The following is an 18,272-nucleotide window of genomic DNA, read 5'->3' on the forward strand; positions in this document are numbered from 1 at the left end:
AAGAACAACCATGCCAACATGATGCACACAGTGAATAGACTGAGAAAGCAAGGGCCTGATGATGGAGACCTGACAGGTCTCTGAGGTTTTTTTATTTTTCATTTTTTTGGTGGGGACAGGCATAGGTAATTAGGTTTACTTATCTAATTGTTGTAGGAGGTACTGGGAATTGAATCTAGGATTTCAGGCATGCTAAGCCTGCACTCTACCACTAAAGCTATACCCTCCCCCGATGGAGCCTTAAGAACACTAACATTTTGTGGGTAAGTAAAGGCATAATGGGGCTTGAAGGATCTGAGGAGTGACCACAGAAGATTTCAGGAATTCCAGAATGATTTGGTCACTAAGTAACTGGATAAATATTTATGGATATACTGCTATGTGTTGGACACTATTCTAGGTGCTTAGTATCAAACAGTGAACAAAATGGATACAAATCCCTGCCGCCTTGAGCTCCACCTAATGGAGGAGACAGATACAATCCAAAGTGGAGGAGCAAAACACTAAGTGTCTATTAAATGATTTTAAATGCTCCAAAGGAAACAAGTAAAGCATGGGACAGAATGAATGGGAGGTAGAATTTACATAGAGGGTAGTCAGCCAAGGCCTCAGTCATAAAGGGAAAAGGAATATGATTGGGGACCTTGGTAAGGACAGATACAGTGGTTTGCTGGGAGCAGGAATGGGCTGGAGGAGGCGTGACTGTGAGAGAAAGAAGGAGAGATGAAGAAGCCAGCTCTCCCTCAAACACAACAGGACAGAGCTTTGTGCAACCTACAAAAAGTCGTGAACACAATCATTAACTTACTAACAGAAATGACAGCACATGTTTGATATTTAAGGCTGATAGGGGAGAGAGGCAAGCAACAGGGGCATCTGCCTAGATCTGTCAGAGTCTCACATCTGGGCCAGATTCTACTTTAAATGGTTCCAGCACGATGATCTGGTGTTTAATGATACCCAGAGTGAACAGAGAGCTCTGACTGTCCCTTTAGTTTCTTACAGACAATACAAAGCAACAGTCACAACTCCTTGTACTCCAGAAGCTGTGTGACCACCAGAAAGATTCATTTCTCTGGGCCTCAGGGTTTCCTTCTGTAAATGGCAGCACTAAAAGTAAATATGGTTCATTTGGGTCACTAGGGGATTAAATACGTCAGAACATTCATACTTCTCTTAAAAATCATGCTGGTACCAAGTTAACCCTGAATAAGTAGTGTTTCAAAATTGAGTATTCAGAATGCCGAAGGCAGGGTGGGTCACTTCTGAATGAAGGCGGAGGATTGGCTGTGTCCTGAGTCAGTGGCAGTTCCCTCAGTGGGTGCAAGAAATTGGAGGTTACATGCCATGAGGATGTTGAGCAGGCCCAGGAGGCCCAGCTGTAACAGCTGAGAGGGACAGCACCGAGGGAGAGAGAGTCAGGTGGGAGCCCTCAGATCTGCACGGGGATTTCCGAGCACCGGGTCTTCAGTCTGGCTGCCAGGGATCAAACCCAAGAGTTGAAGTCACTTACTGTCTGTTGAGACCTTGACAAAGGAACTTGAAACTTTAAGCCTCAATTTTTATCAATATCATATGGAAAACAAGATTTCTTGCCTGATTCACTACTGCACAACTGGTAACATGTAGGTTCTCAGAAATTTTAAATAAGCATTTCCTGCATTAATTAACTCTTTTAACAGCAAGTAAGTTAGACAATGTGTTATGCTGTGTCAGTGCATACTGTGAGCTGTCAATTGCCAAGTAACATAAGGTATATACAATCTTTTGTTAGAAAAGAAAACATGAATTTGTTTAACAGAATTCCTCTCTATAATTTCTCTTTTTTGTATAGTGGATTGGGAGAATAGATGGAGGACTAAAATGAGCTTTTACTGCTGTGTTATGTGAAAATTAATAAATGGAATTTTCATTCAAGTGGAGGCTAGAAATGGGCGCTCTCATGCGGTACCACTGTAGGTCAGTTACAGAAAGGCTTGTCAATGACAGTTCCCCAGGGAAGAATCATCAACAGGAAAGTCATCAAAGCCAGTTCCCCAAAGGAGCAGGTCTACAAGTACTGTCCACCCAGACACCTCAGCCAATAAGAACCAGTCATCATCTTATTTTTCTCCAATGGACTTTCTTTGAAAACAGTCCTTCCCAACTTCCTATTTTTTCTCTATAAAGAAAGATTCCTCTTCTTTGTTTCTTGGACTTGATTATGGCTTTTGCTAGAGCTTGCTTGTCCCAAATTGCAATTTTTCTGCTATGCTTGAACAAACCCACTTTTACTTGAAAAATAACTGTTTAATTTTTAAGGTGAATAAGCAAGAGGAATTGTGGAAATCACTTCTTAGACTGAACATTGATAAAGCTTTGTGTAAGAGTCAATGAGTTTACAAAGATTTTGTTTTTAATTCAGACTATACTGAGTTACCAAAACCAAGAAGCCTTTTAATTTTGAAACTAAATAAGTAGAATAGTGCTACTAGATGGCAGAAGATGATCAACACTTTGCAAAGTTTAATCATGAAAGTTGTCTGGAGTGATGGTTTAAAATACCACTTGCCTGTGTTTTCAGCAAGTACAAAGTTTTCCTGATGCAGATCATGTGTGGGCTACTCATTAACAATAATCCATGATAAACAAACATGTTTAGACTTACAGTTACATTTAATACCTTATAACTGATAGCCATATTTAATTACTGCAAATAATCCATCTCTGTAGTATTTGGAATAGCAAATGTTAACACAAAACTAATCCAGGGTCAGTCTTTCAGGATGTAAGCTGTCTATATGTCAAGGACCATCTTTTCTCTGCTTCTCCAATGCCCAGAGGGGCAGGGGCAGGACCTCTCTGTGGTGGGGAGGAGGGCCAGGAGGGAGGGACCTGACCTGGAAGGGATCGCATTCAGTGCCTCTGGGAAGAGGCTGGTGAAGGGCTATCAGTGCTAAAAAGGACCTCCATCCCCTTCCACAGATGAGGCAGGACACATTCTTCCTTCTCACATGCACAGTTCATTGCTGCAGCCCCTCATCAGGGACACGCCTGTCAGCCGCCGTGCATCCACACAGAGCTGCAGAGCTGGCCCAGCCCGGCACCAGACCAGCCACTCTCCCTCCCGCGGAGCTGGCGCCCGAGCCTCCCCACCTGCAGCGCTGGGTCTGCGCTGGGGGATTTCTTGCTATTCTTGTTGCTAGTTAATCGCAAAGTGCAAGGAAGCTCAAGTTTAGGACCAAACTCACGTGGCGCTGGCGAATCACCGCGGGTCACGTTCTGAGCTGCCCTGGGCGCAGGAGAAACTCCTCTGGCCTTTGGCTCCTCTGCAAACGGATTCTTCTCTTTAGAAGATGTAAGGTGGGCTGGGTGTTAAAGCCTTCGAACCAGTGTTCAGTCAGATTTATGGGAAATGAAAGCGAAAGGACATGGCCTTTTCTGGGAAGGGCAGAGACTGTCTCCTTAACTTCCTTTCCTTTCATTCTTTCTTGCTTTCTTGTTTTCTTTCTCGCTTCCTCCCTCTCTCACTTTCTGTTTCTTTCTCTTTCTCTTCCTTCCTTCCTTCCTATGTCCCTATGCAGGCAGGAACTTGGATGAAGTCAGGGAAAGACACGTTTCACAACTGGCTAAACAAACCCACCTTTGTCCCTCCTCCACTGGTTTCTTAGGTTTCTCCTTGACCCAGTTGTGAAAGTGGGGCAAGTAGTGGTGGGACAGAAGAGTTCAAGTGCCTGTCAGTCAGGGGTGCTTTTGTGAGGAAAGGAGTTTATTAATCTCTCTTTGATTTCAGAAATATTTTATGTGCTCATTTCTTTTCTCGTTCTTTTTTTTAAAAAATGTTTTGTTTTTCACTTAGTGATTTTTCTTCATTAACAGTACATGTGTCTATAAAATCCTTGATTTTATAGCCCAGACATATTCACTATTATTTTGTCATACTATTTTTCCCTTGTGTTTGACTAGGGTGGATCCAGATTTGGTGGTTGGGGGGTGACTGAGATTCCTTCTGCCTTGTGTATGCTTTAATGTGTTCTACTTACCCAACGGGTAAAAGCTTGATGTCTGCCACTATGGCACCATATCCCTTTGCCTGAGGAGCTGCGAGCCAACACGCTGAGACACTGAGGTTTGCAGCAGAGAAAGGGTTTATTTGAATGGCAAGCAAGAAAGGAGGCAGGAGAACAAGTCTCAGCTGTGTCCCCCAGAAGGGGAGGTGCTCGGGATATTGATGTGATAAAGGAGCAGGGTATTCTTTGGCTTTGAGAAAAAGTTGTTGGAAGTGAGGAGAATGTGAGCTCATTGGTGTGAGTGCAGCACTACCTGAGTTCCTTGCTTCTTCATGGGATGCGTGTGCAGATTCATGGGGAGTTGGTGTGAAACAAGCAGGCTGTGATATAAATAGGTCATGCATGGGACAAGCAAGTCTGTTCTGCTCAGAGTCTGTTCAGCCATATTGGTACCAGTGGTTTCAGTCACTTTGGTTGTATTACAAGAAGAGGGCTTAAAAAAAAGAAAGAAAGAAAGAAAAAAGAAAGCTGTCCCTTTATCTGCTGTTCTGTAAGATGAGCTCAAGATTTGTTAGTTACCAGTTTCTGTTACAGATTTTTAACCATCAGGGATGTGGTTTCATCACAATATCTGTGTGTCAGAAGGAAGGAAGGGAGAGGAAGGCAGATGGGCTACAGTCACAAAGATCCATGGCCAAGACTCCCCCAGAGCACGTGCTCTAGTTCACGTTCTTTCTGCGGACTTGCTCAGCTGCACGTGCAGCTAGGTGAGTATCGTCCTTAGCCGGACGGCCACAAGCTCACTTTGTAAAATACACTGATACAATATTTGAGCTGCAAAGCATGTTATAACTAAAAGTATATGCAGCACAGTCAGGAACAGATTTTTGCTGAATCCTGAAAATAAATGTGGCATATTTAAGATTTGAACCCAAGCTCAGAAAGTGACCATGGCCCTATAATTCCTGAGCCACCATGACTGATTTAGGGAGACATGTGGTACATTACCCAAGACCAAACAAACTTAATCTTTTCTCAGTTACTTGGATAAAATGGATTTGTCTCCCTCCCTCTCTCTCTGTCTTTCCTTTTTCTCCAGGTATTGGTCTTATTTGGCTCTCAAGCTGTCTTCTCTTCTGTTTCTGTTAAGTTTTCATTGTTGACAATGAAGATGTGAAGATGTGTTTTGAGATGAAGACTGTAAGGGCACTTAGATATGCCTGGCTTTAAAACATGATAGATATTTATTTACAGAGGGAGAAATAAAAGTATAGTCCTACTTTCAGCTTCCATTTTGTGCAATTTCTTCAAGAAAAATACTTTAAGAAATTGTATTCCATAAGTCTAATTCCCAAAAGTATAATACTGGAAAAAGATGAATGATTAAACTGAGATCAAAAACTGAAGGCAGTCAATGAGGCTGAAATTAAGTGTTTTCATTGTCTATTACTGTAACTCTGAAAAAGTGGTCTAACATCTTATTTTAGACATTGTGCTTATTAGTCACCTAGTGCATTTAGCTTGGTGTCTTGTGAGAATCCTGCCAGAAAGAGCCTCATTTTCCCATCCTGCTACTCAGAGTTTTGTGAAGGAACACAGCTGGGGATGCAGCAGCGTTGTCAGCAGCTCACACTTGAAGCATTTTCAGTTCAGAAATCTGAGTGCAGTCATTCAAGTAAGGAAAATGTGGATACAAAGAATAATGGCCTCTGTGGATAAGATTCATAGGCTTGTGGGCTTTAGACTTGGAGAGAGTGGCCAGTGGGACAAAATGTTTGCCAAAACAAGGCAAAACTGAAGCACCTTGTATATTGCTGAGCACAGAAATAAACGAGGCCAGGAACAGGCACTCAGAAATGTACAGAATGTAAGGCAACAGAGCTGGTGTGCTGATCTGGCCATAATAAACATGTCACCCTGCTCACAAGCCGGAGTGCAGTGTATCACCTGAGGAGACTCAGCCGTAGTGTGTCTGGGACATGAGGTAAAGGGAATACTGAAATGACAGTTTTGTGCATCTGCCTCAGTGTGCTAAAGACAGATGTGTATTTATACCTCCTTTACACATTCCGAGCACTTGTCAGGGAGGATCCATTTTAGGGAAGGTTGAGGAATGTATAATTTATCACTTGGGTGTCAGGGCTCACTATAGGAGTGATGGTGCTCAGGGTAAACTCTTTAGATCCCATTCATACAGGGGAAATCTCATTGCTGGTTTAATGTTTTCATTTACTAGGAGATGAGAGTTTACCTGATCAGAGTTCACAGACTATTGTTGGGTGGGTGTGGGGGTGGTGGTGGGGATGGGAGGAATGTGTCCATTAAAGCAACACTGAAAGGGAAACCAGGATCTAATGCAAAATGAAAGCTCCAAGTGCCTCTGCATTCATCCACTGCAGTGGGTCTCATTCAGTGTTGTCGGCTTTGTTGGATTCAGTTTGTTTAGGTCTACACATACTTCATGGTTGTATTTACCTTCTCACTCACCTCCACTTGTTTTTAAGAATATGGGAGCCTAACAGTCATATTACAATTATAGGAGTATAATGCAAATTTAAACCTCGTATCCAGCTCACCTAATTCCTGCATGAGAGATGGTGTAGGTGTATGTCAATTAACCTCTCTCATTTGTCTTGGTCCTTGCTTGGCCATGAAGGGAGCAGGAATTGCAGCCATGACCTGAAAATGATCTACCCTGTGTAGTTATACTCTCTTTCAAACTTTTCCCAACACTTCCATATACTCAGCTGAATTCTGCTCCCTATTTTGTGCCCTTTGTTTCTGTCCAGTACCTTATAATGAAAAGAAAAGAAAGGAGAGTCCTGCTTGATGAAGCAGCCAAATTTGGAGGAAAACATATACATTTCTCTTTAAAATTGTGGCTTTTCAGTTAGCTTGCTGTCTGTGCTGGTAAAGACCATAGAAGTATGTCAACATATCCCTCCCAAGATGAGCTTTTCCCCCAAATCTTAGGGATGAATTTGGCCAGTTCTACAACACAGAATGAGCCTACAGTTGTGGGACATGCATTCCACTGGTTCTACCTCAAATCACATGATTCAACACTTGCTTGCCCAGTAGATCTGTGGAACACATTGTTATAGAGGCAATTCAGAGGTCAGTTTAACCATGACTTTTGTGAAGATGGGGTACCATTGTTCTGAATAAGGTAAATTACTTAAACCCATAGTCATGATAGGGTTCTGTTCACCCAGTAGGCATAATACACGGGATTGGAGGCCAATGGCAGAATGACTAGAAGTCCCACTATCACTCATGGTGACATCTTTAGGGGAATTTGTGCTTCCTGAACTTGAAAACCTTGGCTTGTGTTTCCGGAGATCATGGTTCCTAGAGAGGGAATGTTTCCACCAGGGAATGAGCTAAGGGGCCACTAAGCTAAAGCCATGCTGCTGCCTGTTCTCTCTGGGTGTCTTGTGCCAATAGAGCAGGCACAGGAATGAGTCAGTGTCCTTGTAGTTATCATGACAATTGACTGTGATCATCATGAAGAGGAAGGGTTACTTTCACATGATGGAGGCAGGGAGGAATATTTTCACAATAATAATAACATATAAGTCCCAAGGTATACGTGTAGCTTCCCAGACCTTGTTTTTCTAAAAGCAGAAAAAAGCCATTGTTTGTTTTAAATCATGATGTGTTAGTTATGTGTGTTTTAAATTCTCAGCTAAGAAACAGACTCAACTCAATTCACATCTTCTAAACAAACAGAAGACAAATGGATGAATTAAATATATTCAGTCTCTCTGAAAGAAAACAGAAGAGAGATAATTTAACTCATAATAGGCCAAGCAGAAAGAAAGTGTGAAACTATATAATATACAAAAGCATATACCAATATTTATATAGCAATAAACTAAATAAAAATGAAATTAATGCAACAGGAATAATGCATAGTATGTACATAATATCAACTAAAGCTTATGTTATTCTTGAGAAACTTCAAAATATAATGCTATGGAAAGGTCAAACATAAAGAAAGGGGATTTAATATACTACACAAACAATAAACAGAGTATAATAGAAACAAAAATTTAGTATCCTATAAAAACAGAAGTGTTTACAAGTGTTCCATGAAAACAGAAGTGATATTCTGTGCATGGAATATATAGCAGCATTTAAAAGAAGACTTTAAAAGCAAAAGAGCCTGTGTGAAGTCCTATAGAAAAAATGATGACAGTTCCAGTTTTCCAGAAAGACATAATAGTATTATATTTGTATGTACATTATTACATAGTCTCCAATATATTAACAGGAAGTGGGTAGAACTAAAAGACTAGTTAAGTCTACAATTTTAAAAGCATACTCATCCCACTTCTGTGATTAATCCTTAGAGCAAACACACAAAATAAATAGTGAGGTTGGAGCTTTGTAAGGGGAATTAGCAAAACTGAACAACTAGAGATTTAGTATATTGATAACTGTGATCAAACACTGTAGAAAATATACTTTTTCAACTTGAAGAATTAAAGTCAATCTGAGTATACGAATTTATCATAAGACAATGTTAAAAAATGGTGACAAAAATGTAACTAGAAATTCTTATATATTTATATAAATAACCTATAGGTCAAAGAAAATTTTATTTTGAAAATTACAAAACACTTTAACATGAACAATACTGATAATACTATACATCAAACTTTCAGGATGCAGCCAAATCACTAATTTCAGTGAAATTCATGGCCTCAGAGCCACATGCTAGTAAAGAATTAAAGTTGAAAACAAGCTAAATGTCAATCTCTGCATGTGATACAACTACAGAAAAAGAATAAACCAAACTAAAAATGAAAGCATACTTAATGAAACAGAAAATCAATGTACAGTAAGAGGATCAAAGCGTCCAAATGTTCATACTTTGTGAAACTGGCAAAGCTAGACTGACAAATCAAAAGAAATGAGACCTGTGCTCCAAATTGCTGAGACTCTAAAGTGCCTCAAAAAATATTGTCACAGTCTGAAAAACAAGAAAGGACCAAAGAATCTATAAGAGCATGCTTTTAAAAATCCACGATGATTTAGGTCACCAGGTAAGAAGATAAACTGAATTCCAAAGGGCCCAAATCTCCTTTCAGAAGCCACAGAATGTTTTTAACCATTAGCAAATTTTAGACATCAGGAAAAGTAAGTAAAATTTTAATAAATTTCTTCAAGGCTGAGTGAGGACTAGAATCCTTTTTTTAAAATTTATCTATTTTATTTTATTTATTTATTTTTAATAGACTATTCTTTTAGAGCAGTTTCAGGTTCACAGCAGAATTGAGCAGAAAATACAGAGAGTTCCCACACAGCCCTCCCCACCCACACATATACTCCACTACCCTCAGCATCCCTCATCACTGTGGCATATTTGGTACAATCAGTGAACCAACATGGGCACATTACTACCAACCAAAGTCCATAGTTTCCATTAGGGTGTACTTTTGATGTTGTACATTCTGTGGGTTTTGACAAATGCATAATGACATATAGTCACTATAGTATCATAAAGAATAATTTCATTGGTGAGTGCTAACATCTTGAGCAACCTTGAGATGAGAAGAATTCACATCTATTCATAAAAAGTGTTCCACTGGCCTCCACCGGGTGCTCGTAATAAACAGCAGATGCCGGGAAGTAGATGTGTGACATCCTTGGTTGGACAGGCTGACTGGGCTTCCCAAGGTTCTAGGTGCAGCAGGAAGGCCTGGAGAACCTAGGAGCATGCAGGCCCTCAACAAAGCCTTGCCTTGAGTGACAAACGCAGCAGTCTACCATTGGAATAGGTCAAGGGCACAGAGAGACACTGTAAGACAGGTCTGCAGGTCTGCTAAAAGTTGACGGTGGAACAGGAATACTCAAAATCCTCAGACCTCCCACTCAGATCAATGCCATGTTGGAATTCTAATGGAGGAATGGGAAGCTTGTAGTCTACTTGATGTAGCTACAGCAAAACAAAGCCCAGCCAGGTGGACACAGCTGCACTCAATCAATGCCCCCACAATCAGAATAACTGAAAATTTTCAAACATAAATGTTATTATCTCAATGTCTACTGTTTTACAATGCCAAACATACAATTAAAATGTATTCAAGCAGAAAAATAAACCCAAAACACATTATAACGGTCCATTTTAATGAGATAAAATGAGGAACAGAACCAAAATCAGAGATAGATCAAATGTTGGAAAATCAGACAGGACAGGGATTTTAAATTCCTATTATTATTATTATGCTGAAGGATCTAGTGAGAAGGTGATGAACACTCAGGAACATTTGTGAAATTTTGTGAAGTCATGGAAACTACTTAGAGAGTTAAATGAAAATCCTATAAAAGTAAACCACATTATCAGTGATTAAGTTTTATTTTAGTGTAATTAACTTAAAAATATGCAGGCAAATTGGTGGAAAGAATCAGAGAACCCGAGATAGAGCAATTCATTTTAACCACATGGAAATCAAAGAAAAAGAGAAAAAAATGCAACTGAGCATTCAGTAGCTGAGAACATCTCACAGGACAAGGTCTAAAGGTTTACTGTAGGTAGTAGGAAAAATCCAAATAGAAGAAGTAAAGAAGGAAGAAGAAAACATATTTGAAGGGAAAATGGCCAGAAATTTTCTAGAGTAATGAAAGGCAAATAAATGTCAGATCAGAATCTCATGGAACCCATAGCAAAACAGATAGAAGATAAATATGGACATGTACCTCACAGACTAGCAGTAAAAACCAAGTATAAATGCCCTGTAGGGAACTAGTGAAAAAATGAAATGCTACACACAGAGCAAGAAAAATTAGGGTTGGAAACAAATATTGCTAGAAATTATATCAACTAAGAGAAAGTAGAATAAACTTTCTAAAGAGCTGAATGAAAAATGTCTACCATTATTAGCTATATACTTAAAATATTTTTCATGTTAATGCAAAATAAAAACTTTTAAAGTATGGTTTGAACACTTGTACCCTGTTGGTCGAAATATAATTTGGAATAGCCACTATGGAAGACATTAGAGGGGTTCCACACAAAACTATAAATAGAGCTATCATATGATCCAGAGATTCCATTCCTGTGTTTGTATGTGAAAAAGAACAAAGTTTGAAAAGACACATGCTCCCCAGTGTTTATAGCAACACTATTTGCAATAGCCAAGACACGGAAGCAACACAAGTGACTATCATCAGCTGAACTGATAGAGATGTGGTGTATGTACATGTAAATATACATATAAAGTAATATCACTTAGTCCTATAAAAGACTGAGACTCTACCATTTGTGGCAATGTGGGTGAACCTGGAGAACAGTATGCTTACTGAAGTAAGTCAGAACAAGAAAGACAAACACTATGTGATATTGTTTATCTGTACAATGTAAAAGTAATACAAATGAATATACATTCAAGATAGAAACACACTCACAGATGTGGAAAACAAACTAGTGGTTACCAGTGGGGAGAAGGCAGTCCAGGGGGAAAATTAGGGGTACACAATTTAAAGACACACACTACAATGTATAAAGCAGACATCTAACAAGGAGACATTACACAGCATAAGGATTATAGCCATTATATCATAATAGCTTTGAGTAGAGTGTAGTCTGTCCAAATGCTGAATTAGTATGCTGTATAAACTTGTAATGAATATAATTTTGTAAATCAACTGTACTTCATTTTTTTTAAAAAGGTAAAACATGGAAGCAGTGGCTGAGAGGGAGTCAGGTACTGTAAAACGTTAATGCCTAACCACTTACAAGAATATTAAATGCATTTTTAAAAATTAAAAAAAAAAAAGAAACAAACTGACAGAATTTATTGCCATCAGGCTTTCACTTAAAAAGATGCTAAAGGAACTTCCTCAAGCAAAAAGAGAAATGACAGCTTGGATAAATTTGGAACTACACAAAGGGATAAAACAGTTGAATTGGTAAAGTTCTCAGCAAATATAAATAGAACAGAAGGCACAGATTACATATGAGAAATGAGACTCTATCAGATATGAAAAAAGCATCTATTTGCCATTAAAATCTTACAAATATTAAACACCAAGGTATTAATGTATAATTTTATGTAAATAACTGAAAAGTTGGATAAATAAATTTGTTAAAATATAAATTACCACAACTGTTTCAAGGGCAAATACAAAAGAGAAAGTCATAATAACTATTAAAGAAATTTAGTCAGTGAGAATTCTTTTAAGATAGCTCATAGCTTGACCAATCCAACTGTGATTTTTTACATTCAATAACAATAATTTCAGTGTTGGCCAAACTACCATAGAGCACAAAAAATAAGTTGCATTAGTCAACTCATTATTTGAGTCTTGGAAATATTTAATTCCAAACTCTCACTAAAATAGTATAAATGAAAATAAAGTTTCTATCACTTATGAATGTAAAGGCAAACCATTTTTAGTCTGACATTTAAAAAGCTTGCAAGTCATGATTCTAACAACAAGAAAATAGCTGAGCAAACTGAAATCAACAGGTCTTCCTAGATACATGGGAACATAGAGGTCATAGGTTAACTGCCGTCCCCCAGTCTGGAGAGACAGGTAGGTGGACAGAGCATCATAGCTCACCAAGGGCAGGCCTCAGCAGGGGTGGTAAGACTTCCACTGTAACTGATGAGTTGAGTGAGGGTTAGTGTGGACTAAGTTGTGACTTAGAAACATGGAGGATGGTGGTCTAAGGGGGTTCCCCATACTTTCATGAGTTTTACTTCTAAGACAAAAACCATCGGGTTCTCATTGTGAAAGTTGGAGAAAAACATGTGAATGTTTTCAGCAAGGGAGGAGGTTGTAAAAATTTGAAATATGCCCAGAGTTTTTGTTCTCTTTAATAAAGCCTTACTTCAATGGAAACCATTTTGCCACAGCCAAACAGCTTTGGGTTGCATCAAACCAAAGCAACCTGGGGGAAGAGAACTATCCAACTCTATTCTCCCCCATCCCCAACAAGCTTCAATGTTGCATTAAGGAAACACTCATCTCAGCTTCACTGAAAGACTCAGACTTAACAATAGGGCTATAGGATACTTCCTCTTCCCATACCTCACCACTGCATCAACAGGAATCCTGTATGTTAACAGGATCACAGCAAGAAGATCTGCAACTCTCAGACCCTATTTAAGATGTCTTAGGCCATTTGGGCTATTATAACAAAATCCCACAGATCTGGCAGTACTTAAACAATAGAAATATATTTCTCACAGGTGTACTGGCTGGAAATCTGAGATCAGGGTTCCAGTATGGTGGGTTTCTGGTGAAAGCACTCTTCTGGGCTACAGACTACCGAGTTCTTGCTGTATTCTCACCCAGTCAAGGGGACAAGGGAGCTCTCCTGGGCATCATTTATAAATGCATTAAACTCATTCATGAGTATTCTTCACTCATGAGGTAAACAATTCCCAACGGCCCCACCTCCAAACCCAGCAAATTGGGCATTAGATTTTCAACATGTGAATTTTGGGGAGACACACCCATTCAGATGGGAGAAAATTTATCTAGGGAAAGCAAAAGAACAACAGAGAGACAAAAACAAGAACAGTAAGGGAATTTTAGTTCCTGACACCTCAGCTACAAAAAGAAGTGGTAAACACAACCTAACTCCTAGGTAGATGACATAAAAGTTCTCATTAAGCACATATTTACCTCAGTTCTTTAACCTATGAAATCATGCCACCTTGCAACACAATTTAGAAGGGATGCTAAAAGGCAAAAAAAAAAAAAAAAAAAAGTGGTCTGAAGAGAAAAATCACATATGAGAATGAGAACCAGACATGTTGAAATTTTCAAATTGTCAGAGAGTGAATTTAAAATATGTATGATTAATATGCTAAGAACTCTAATGGAAAGAAGGAAAGAATAAATGAGTACTACAAGGAGAGAGATGGAAACTCCCAGAATTAAAAAGAAATGCTAGAATCCAAAAACATATTGACATTATGAAGAATGGCTTTAATGGATTTATCAAAAGATTGAACATGGTTGGGAGGGACTCAGTGAGCTTGGAGATGTGTCAGTAGAAACTTCTCAAATTAAAAAGCACATCATATTCAAATTGTAGAAAATCAAAGACAAAGAGAAAAACTTGAAAGAAGCAAGAGGGAAAATACCTTACCCACAGAGGCACAAGGCTAACAATTACAGCAGAATTTTCTTTCTAAACCATTCAAACAAGAAGGGAATGGAGAGAAAAATTTAAAGCATTGAAAGGATAAACAACAGAACCAAATTAGAATTCTCTACCTACTGAAATTATGAGAATGTATTTGAAGAAATCATGACTGAATACTTCCTAAACCTAAAAAAGGAAACAGGTATCCAAGAACAGGAAGCGCAGAGGGTCTCAAACAACAATCTAAACAGTCCTACACCAAGACATATTAACATTATGATGGCCAAAGTTAAAGATAAAGAAGTGATTCTAAAGGCCACAAGAGAAAAAAAAAAGTTAGTTAAAAGGGAACTCCGATAAGGCCTTCAGCTGAATTCTATACACAAGCATTGCTGGCCAGATGGCAGTGGCAATATATGTTCAAGTCCTGAATGAGAAAAGGCTGTAACCTATGATACTTTATCTAGCAAGACTCTCCTTTAGAATAGAAGGAGAAAGAATCTCATAGACAAGCAAAAATGAAAAGAATTCAGAAATACTAAACCTATCCTAAAAGAAATACTGAGAAGTCTACTCTAAATAGAAAAGAAGCAGGAAGCTACAGAAATGAGGAAAAAAATTGGAAAAACAATAACCACAATGAGTTGTGATGGAATAAACATGAAGTTGGAAAAGAGGACATCAAAATCATAAAAGGTGTGAGGGAGAGCAAGAAAATGTGGATTTTTTCTCCTCTATTTTTTAATCTTTTTAGGATGTGTTTTTGTCCATATGACTACCAGTCTAAAGCCAATATAGTAATGGGTAAACATTCTTCAAAAACAGGGTAATCACAAATCATAAGCATACAATAGAGTCAAAAATGCCAAAAACAATCCAAGCTAATACAAAAGAAAATTATCAAATCACAAATAGGAAAAGAAAGGAAGAAGAAGAAATATCAAATCAATTGAAAGCAAAGTTCAAAATGGCAATAAACACACATTTATCAATAATTACCATAAATGTCAATGGACTAAATAATCCAATCAAAAGACTTGGAGTGGCAGATGGAATAGTACAACAAGTGCCTCCAACAAACTGCCTACAAGGGACCCACTTGAGGGTAAAAGACACACATAGAATGAAAGTGAGAAATTGGAAACAGATATTCCATAGAAATGGAAATGACAAGATAGTGGGAATAGGAAAACTCATATCAGACTAAATAGACTTTTAAACAAAGGCCATAAAGAATGATAAAGAAGGACAATATAATGATCAAAGGAGCAATACAACATGTGACTATTACACTTGTTAACATACATGCACCCAATATAGGAGCACCTTAATATATAAAACAAATACTCACAGACATGAAGGAAGAAATTAATGGGAACACAATAATAGTAGGAGACATTAAAACTTCAGTAACATCATTGGACAGATCTTTCTGACAGAAAATCAGTAATGCAACAGAGATATTAAATGACACAACTGAACAGCTGGGCTTGGTTAATATTTTCATGACATAACATTCCCCCCAAAAACAGAATATATATTCTTTTCAAGTGTGCCTGGTATATACTCTAGGATGGACCACATACTCAGGCACAAAAGAAACCTCAGTAAATTTAAGAGGATAGAAATTATTTCAAGCATCTTCCCTGACCACAATGAATCTAGAAATCAATGACAGAAAAATGAATGAGAAAAAAAAATGGCTGTACAAACACTAAGTAACATGCAACTAAAGAACCAATTTGTTAGTGATGAAATCAAAGAAGTAAACTTAGAACATTGAGACAACTGACAATGAAAACACAACCACACAAAATTTATGGGATGCAGCAAAAGCAGTCCTAACAGGGAAGTTCATAGCAATACAGGCTTTCCTCAAAAATCAAGAACAATATCAAATAAACAACCTAACTTTCCAGCTGAAAGAATTAGAAAAACAAGCAAACAAACCTAAATCCAGCAGTAGGAAAGAAATAATAAAGATCAGAGAGGATATAAATAAAATAGAGATTAAAAACAAATAGAAAAAAATCAATCAAACCAAAAGCTGTTTTTTTTTTTTGTAAGAGTAAATAAAATCAATAAACCTCTGTCCAGGCTCACCAAGAAGAAAATAGAGAAGACACAAAGGAACAACATAAGACTGGAAAAAGGAGGAATTACAACAAACACCACAGAAATTTAAAAAACCATAAGAGAATTCTGTGAACAAGTATATAAAAACAAATTGGACAACCTAGAAGAAACAGATAAGTTTCTAGAAACAAAAATTCCACCAAAACTGAATCAAGAATAGATCGCTTGAAAAGACTAATCACTGAAGGTGAAACAGAACTAGCAATAAATGCCTCCATGCAAACAAAATTGCAGGACCTGATGGGGAGTTTACAAAACATACAAGGGAGAACTATACTGATTTTTCTCCAACTCTTCCAAAAGACTGAAGAGGAGGAAATACTTCCAAAAATCATTCTATAAAAGCATCATCACCCAGAAGCCACATTCAGACAAAGACATTACCAAAAAATAAAATTACAGTCCCACATCTTTGATGAACATAGATGCAAAAATCTTCAAGCTAATATTAGTAAACAGAATCCAACAACACATAAAAATGATCATATACCATGATCAACTTGGATTTTACCCAGGGTAACAAGGATGGTTCAACACATGCAAGTCATTCAACGCGATAAACCACATCAACAAAAGAAAGGACAAATTTTACATGATCATCTTAATAGATACAGAAAAAGCATTTGTTAAAATTCAACACTCAATTATGATAAAAACTCTTACCAAAGTGGGTATATAAGGAACATATCTCAACATAATAAAAGCTATTTATGACAAACCCACATTCAGCATAATAATCAATGGTGAAAAGTTGAAGGCCTTCCTACTAAAAGTTGGAATAAGACCAGGATGCCCACTCTTACCACTTCTATTCAACGTACAATTGGACGTCCTAGAGACAGCAGTCAGGCAGGAAAACTAATTAAATGGGATTCAAATTAGAAGAGAAGAAGTAAAATTCTCATTCTGTGCAGATGTTATAATAATATATATAAAAGCTTAACAAAAAACCACTGAAGCTGATAAAAATTCAGCAAGGAAGCCAGATACAAGATTAACATACAGAAATTAGTTGCATTTCTTTACACCAACAAAGGAATATCAAAAAAAAAAAAAAGACAGTAAAGAAACATCCCTTCTCAAATCACATCCACAACAATAAAATACTTAGGAATAAATTTGACCAAGGAGGAGAATGACTTATAAGCAGATAACTACAAAACACTGATTAAGGAAATTAAAGATGACTTAAAGAAATGACAAGTATCCCTTGCTTTTGTGGTAATAAATCAATATTATTAAAATGGCCATACTTCCCAAGGCAATCTACAAATTTAGTGTGATCCCAAGCAACTTACTCATGGCATTTCTCACAGAACCAGAACAAATAATTCTAAAATTCATATGTAATCACAAAAGACCCAGAATCAACAAAGCAATACCAAAGAAAAAAATGAAACTGGAGGAATACTCCTCCTAGACATCAGAGAATACCACGGAGTGACAGAAATCAAAACAGTATGCTTTTGGCCCCAAAACAGACACACGGATCAATGAAAGAGAATAGAGAGCCCAGAAATAAACCCACAGAGCTACAGTCAATTGGTCTTCAACAAAGAAGGCAAGAGTATACAGTGGAGAAAAGACAGCCACTTTGGCACATGGTGCTGGGAAAACTGGACAGTGGCATGTAACTTAATGGAGTTAGTACACTCCCTCACACCATACACAAACGTAAACTCAAAACGGCTTAACGTCTCAAATATAAGGGTAGACATGGTAAAAATCCTAGAAGAAAACACAGGCAAATTATTCTCCAACATAAATCTTCGTGATGTTCTCCTAGGGCAGTCTAGACAGGCAATAGATAGAAAAGTAAAAATTAACAAGGGGGACCTAATTAAACTTTTAGGCTTTTGCACAGTAAAAGAAACCATAAGCAAAACAAAACGACAATCTATAGAATGGAGAAAATATTTGCAAATGATGCAACTGACAAACACTTCATTTCCAGAGTATATAAATAGCTCATACAACATAATAACATAAAAACAACCAAATCCAAAAATAGGCAGAAGACCTAAACAAGCAATTCTTCA

Source organism: Camelus ferus, chromosome 13, assembly GCF_009834535.1.
Source record: "Camelus ferus isolate YT-003-E chromosome 13, BCGSAC_Cfer_1.0, whole genome shotgun sequence".
In the NCBI taxonomy this organism is placed as follows: Eukaryota; Metazoa; Chordata; class Mammalia; order Artiodactyla; family Camelidae; genus Camelus; species Camelus ferus.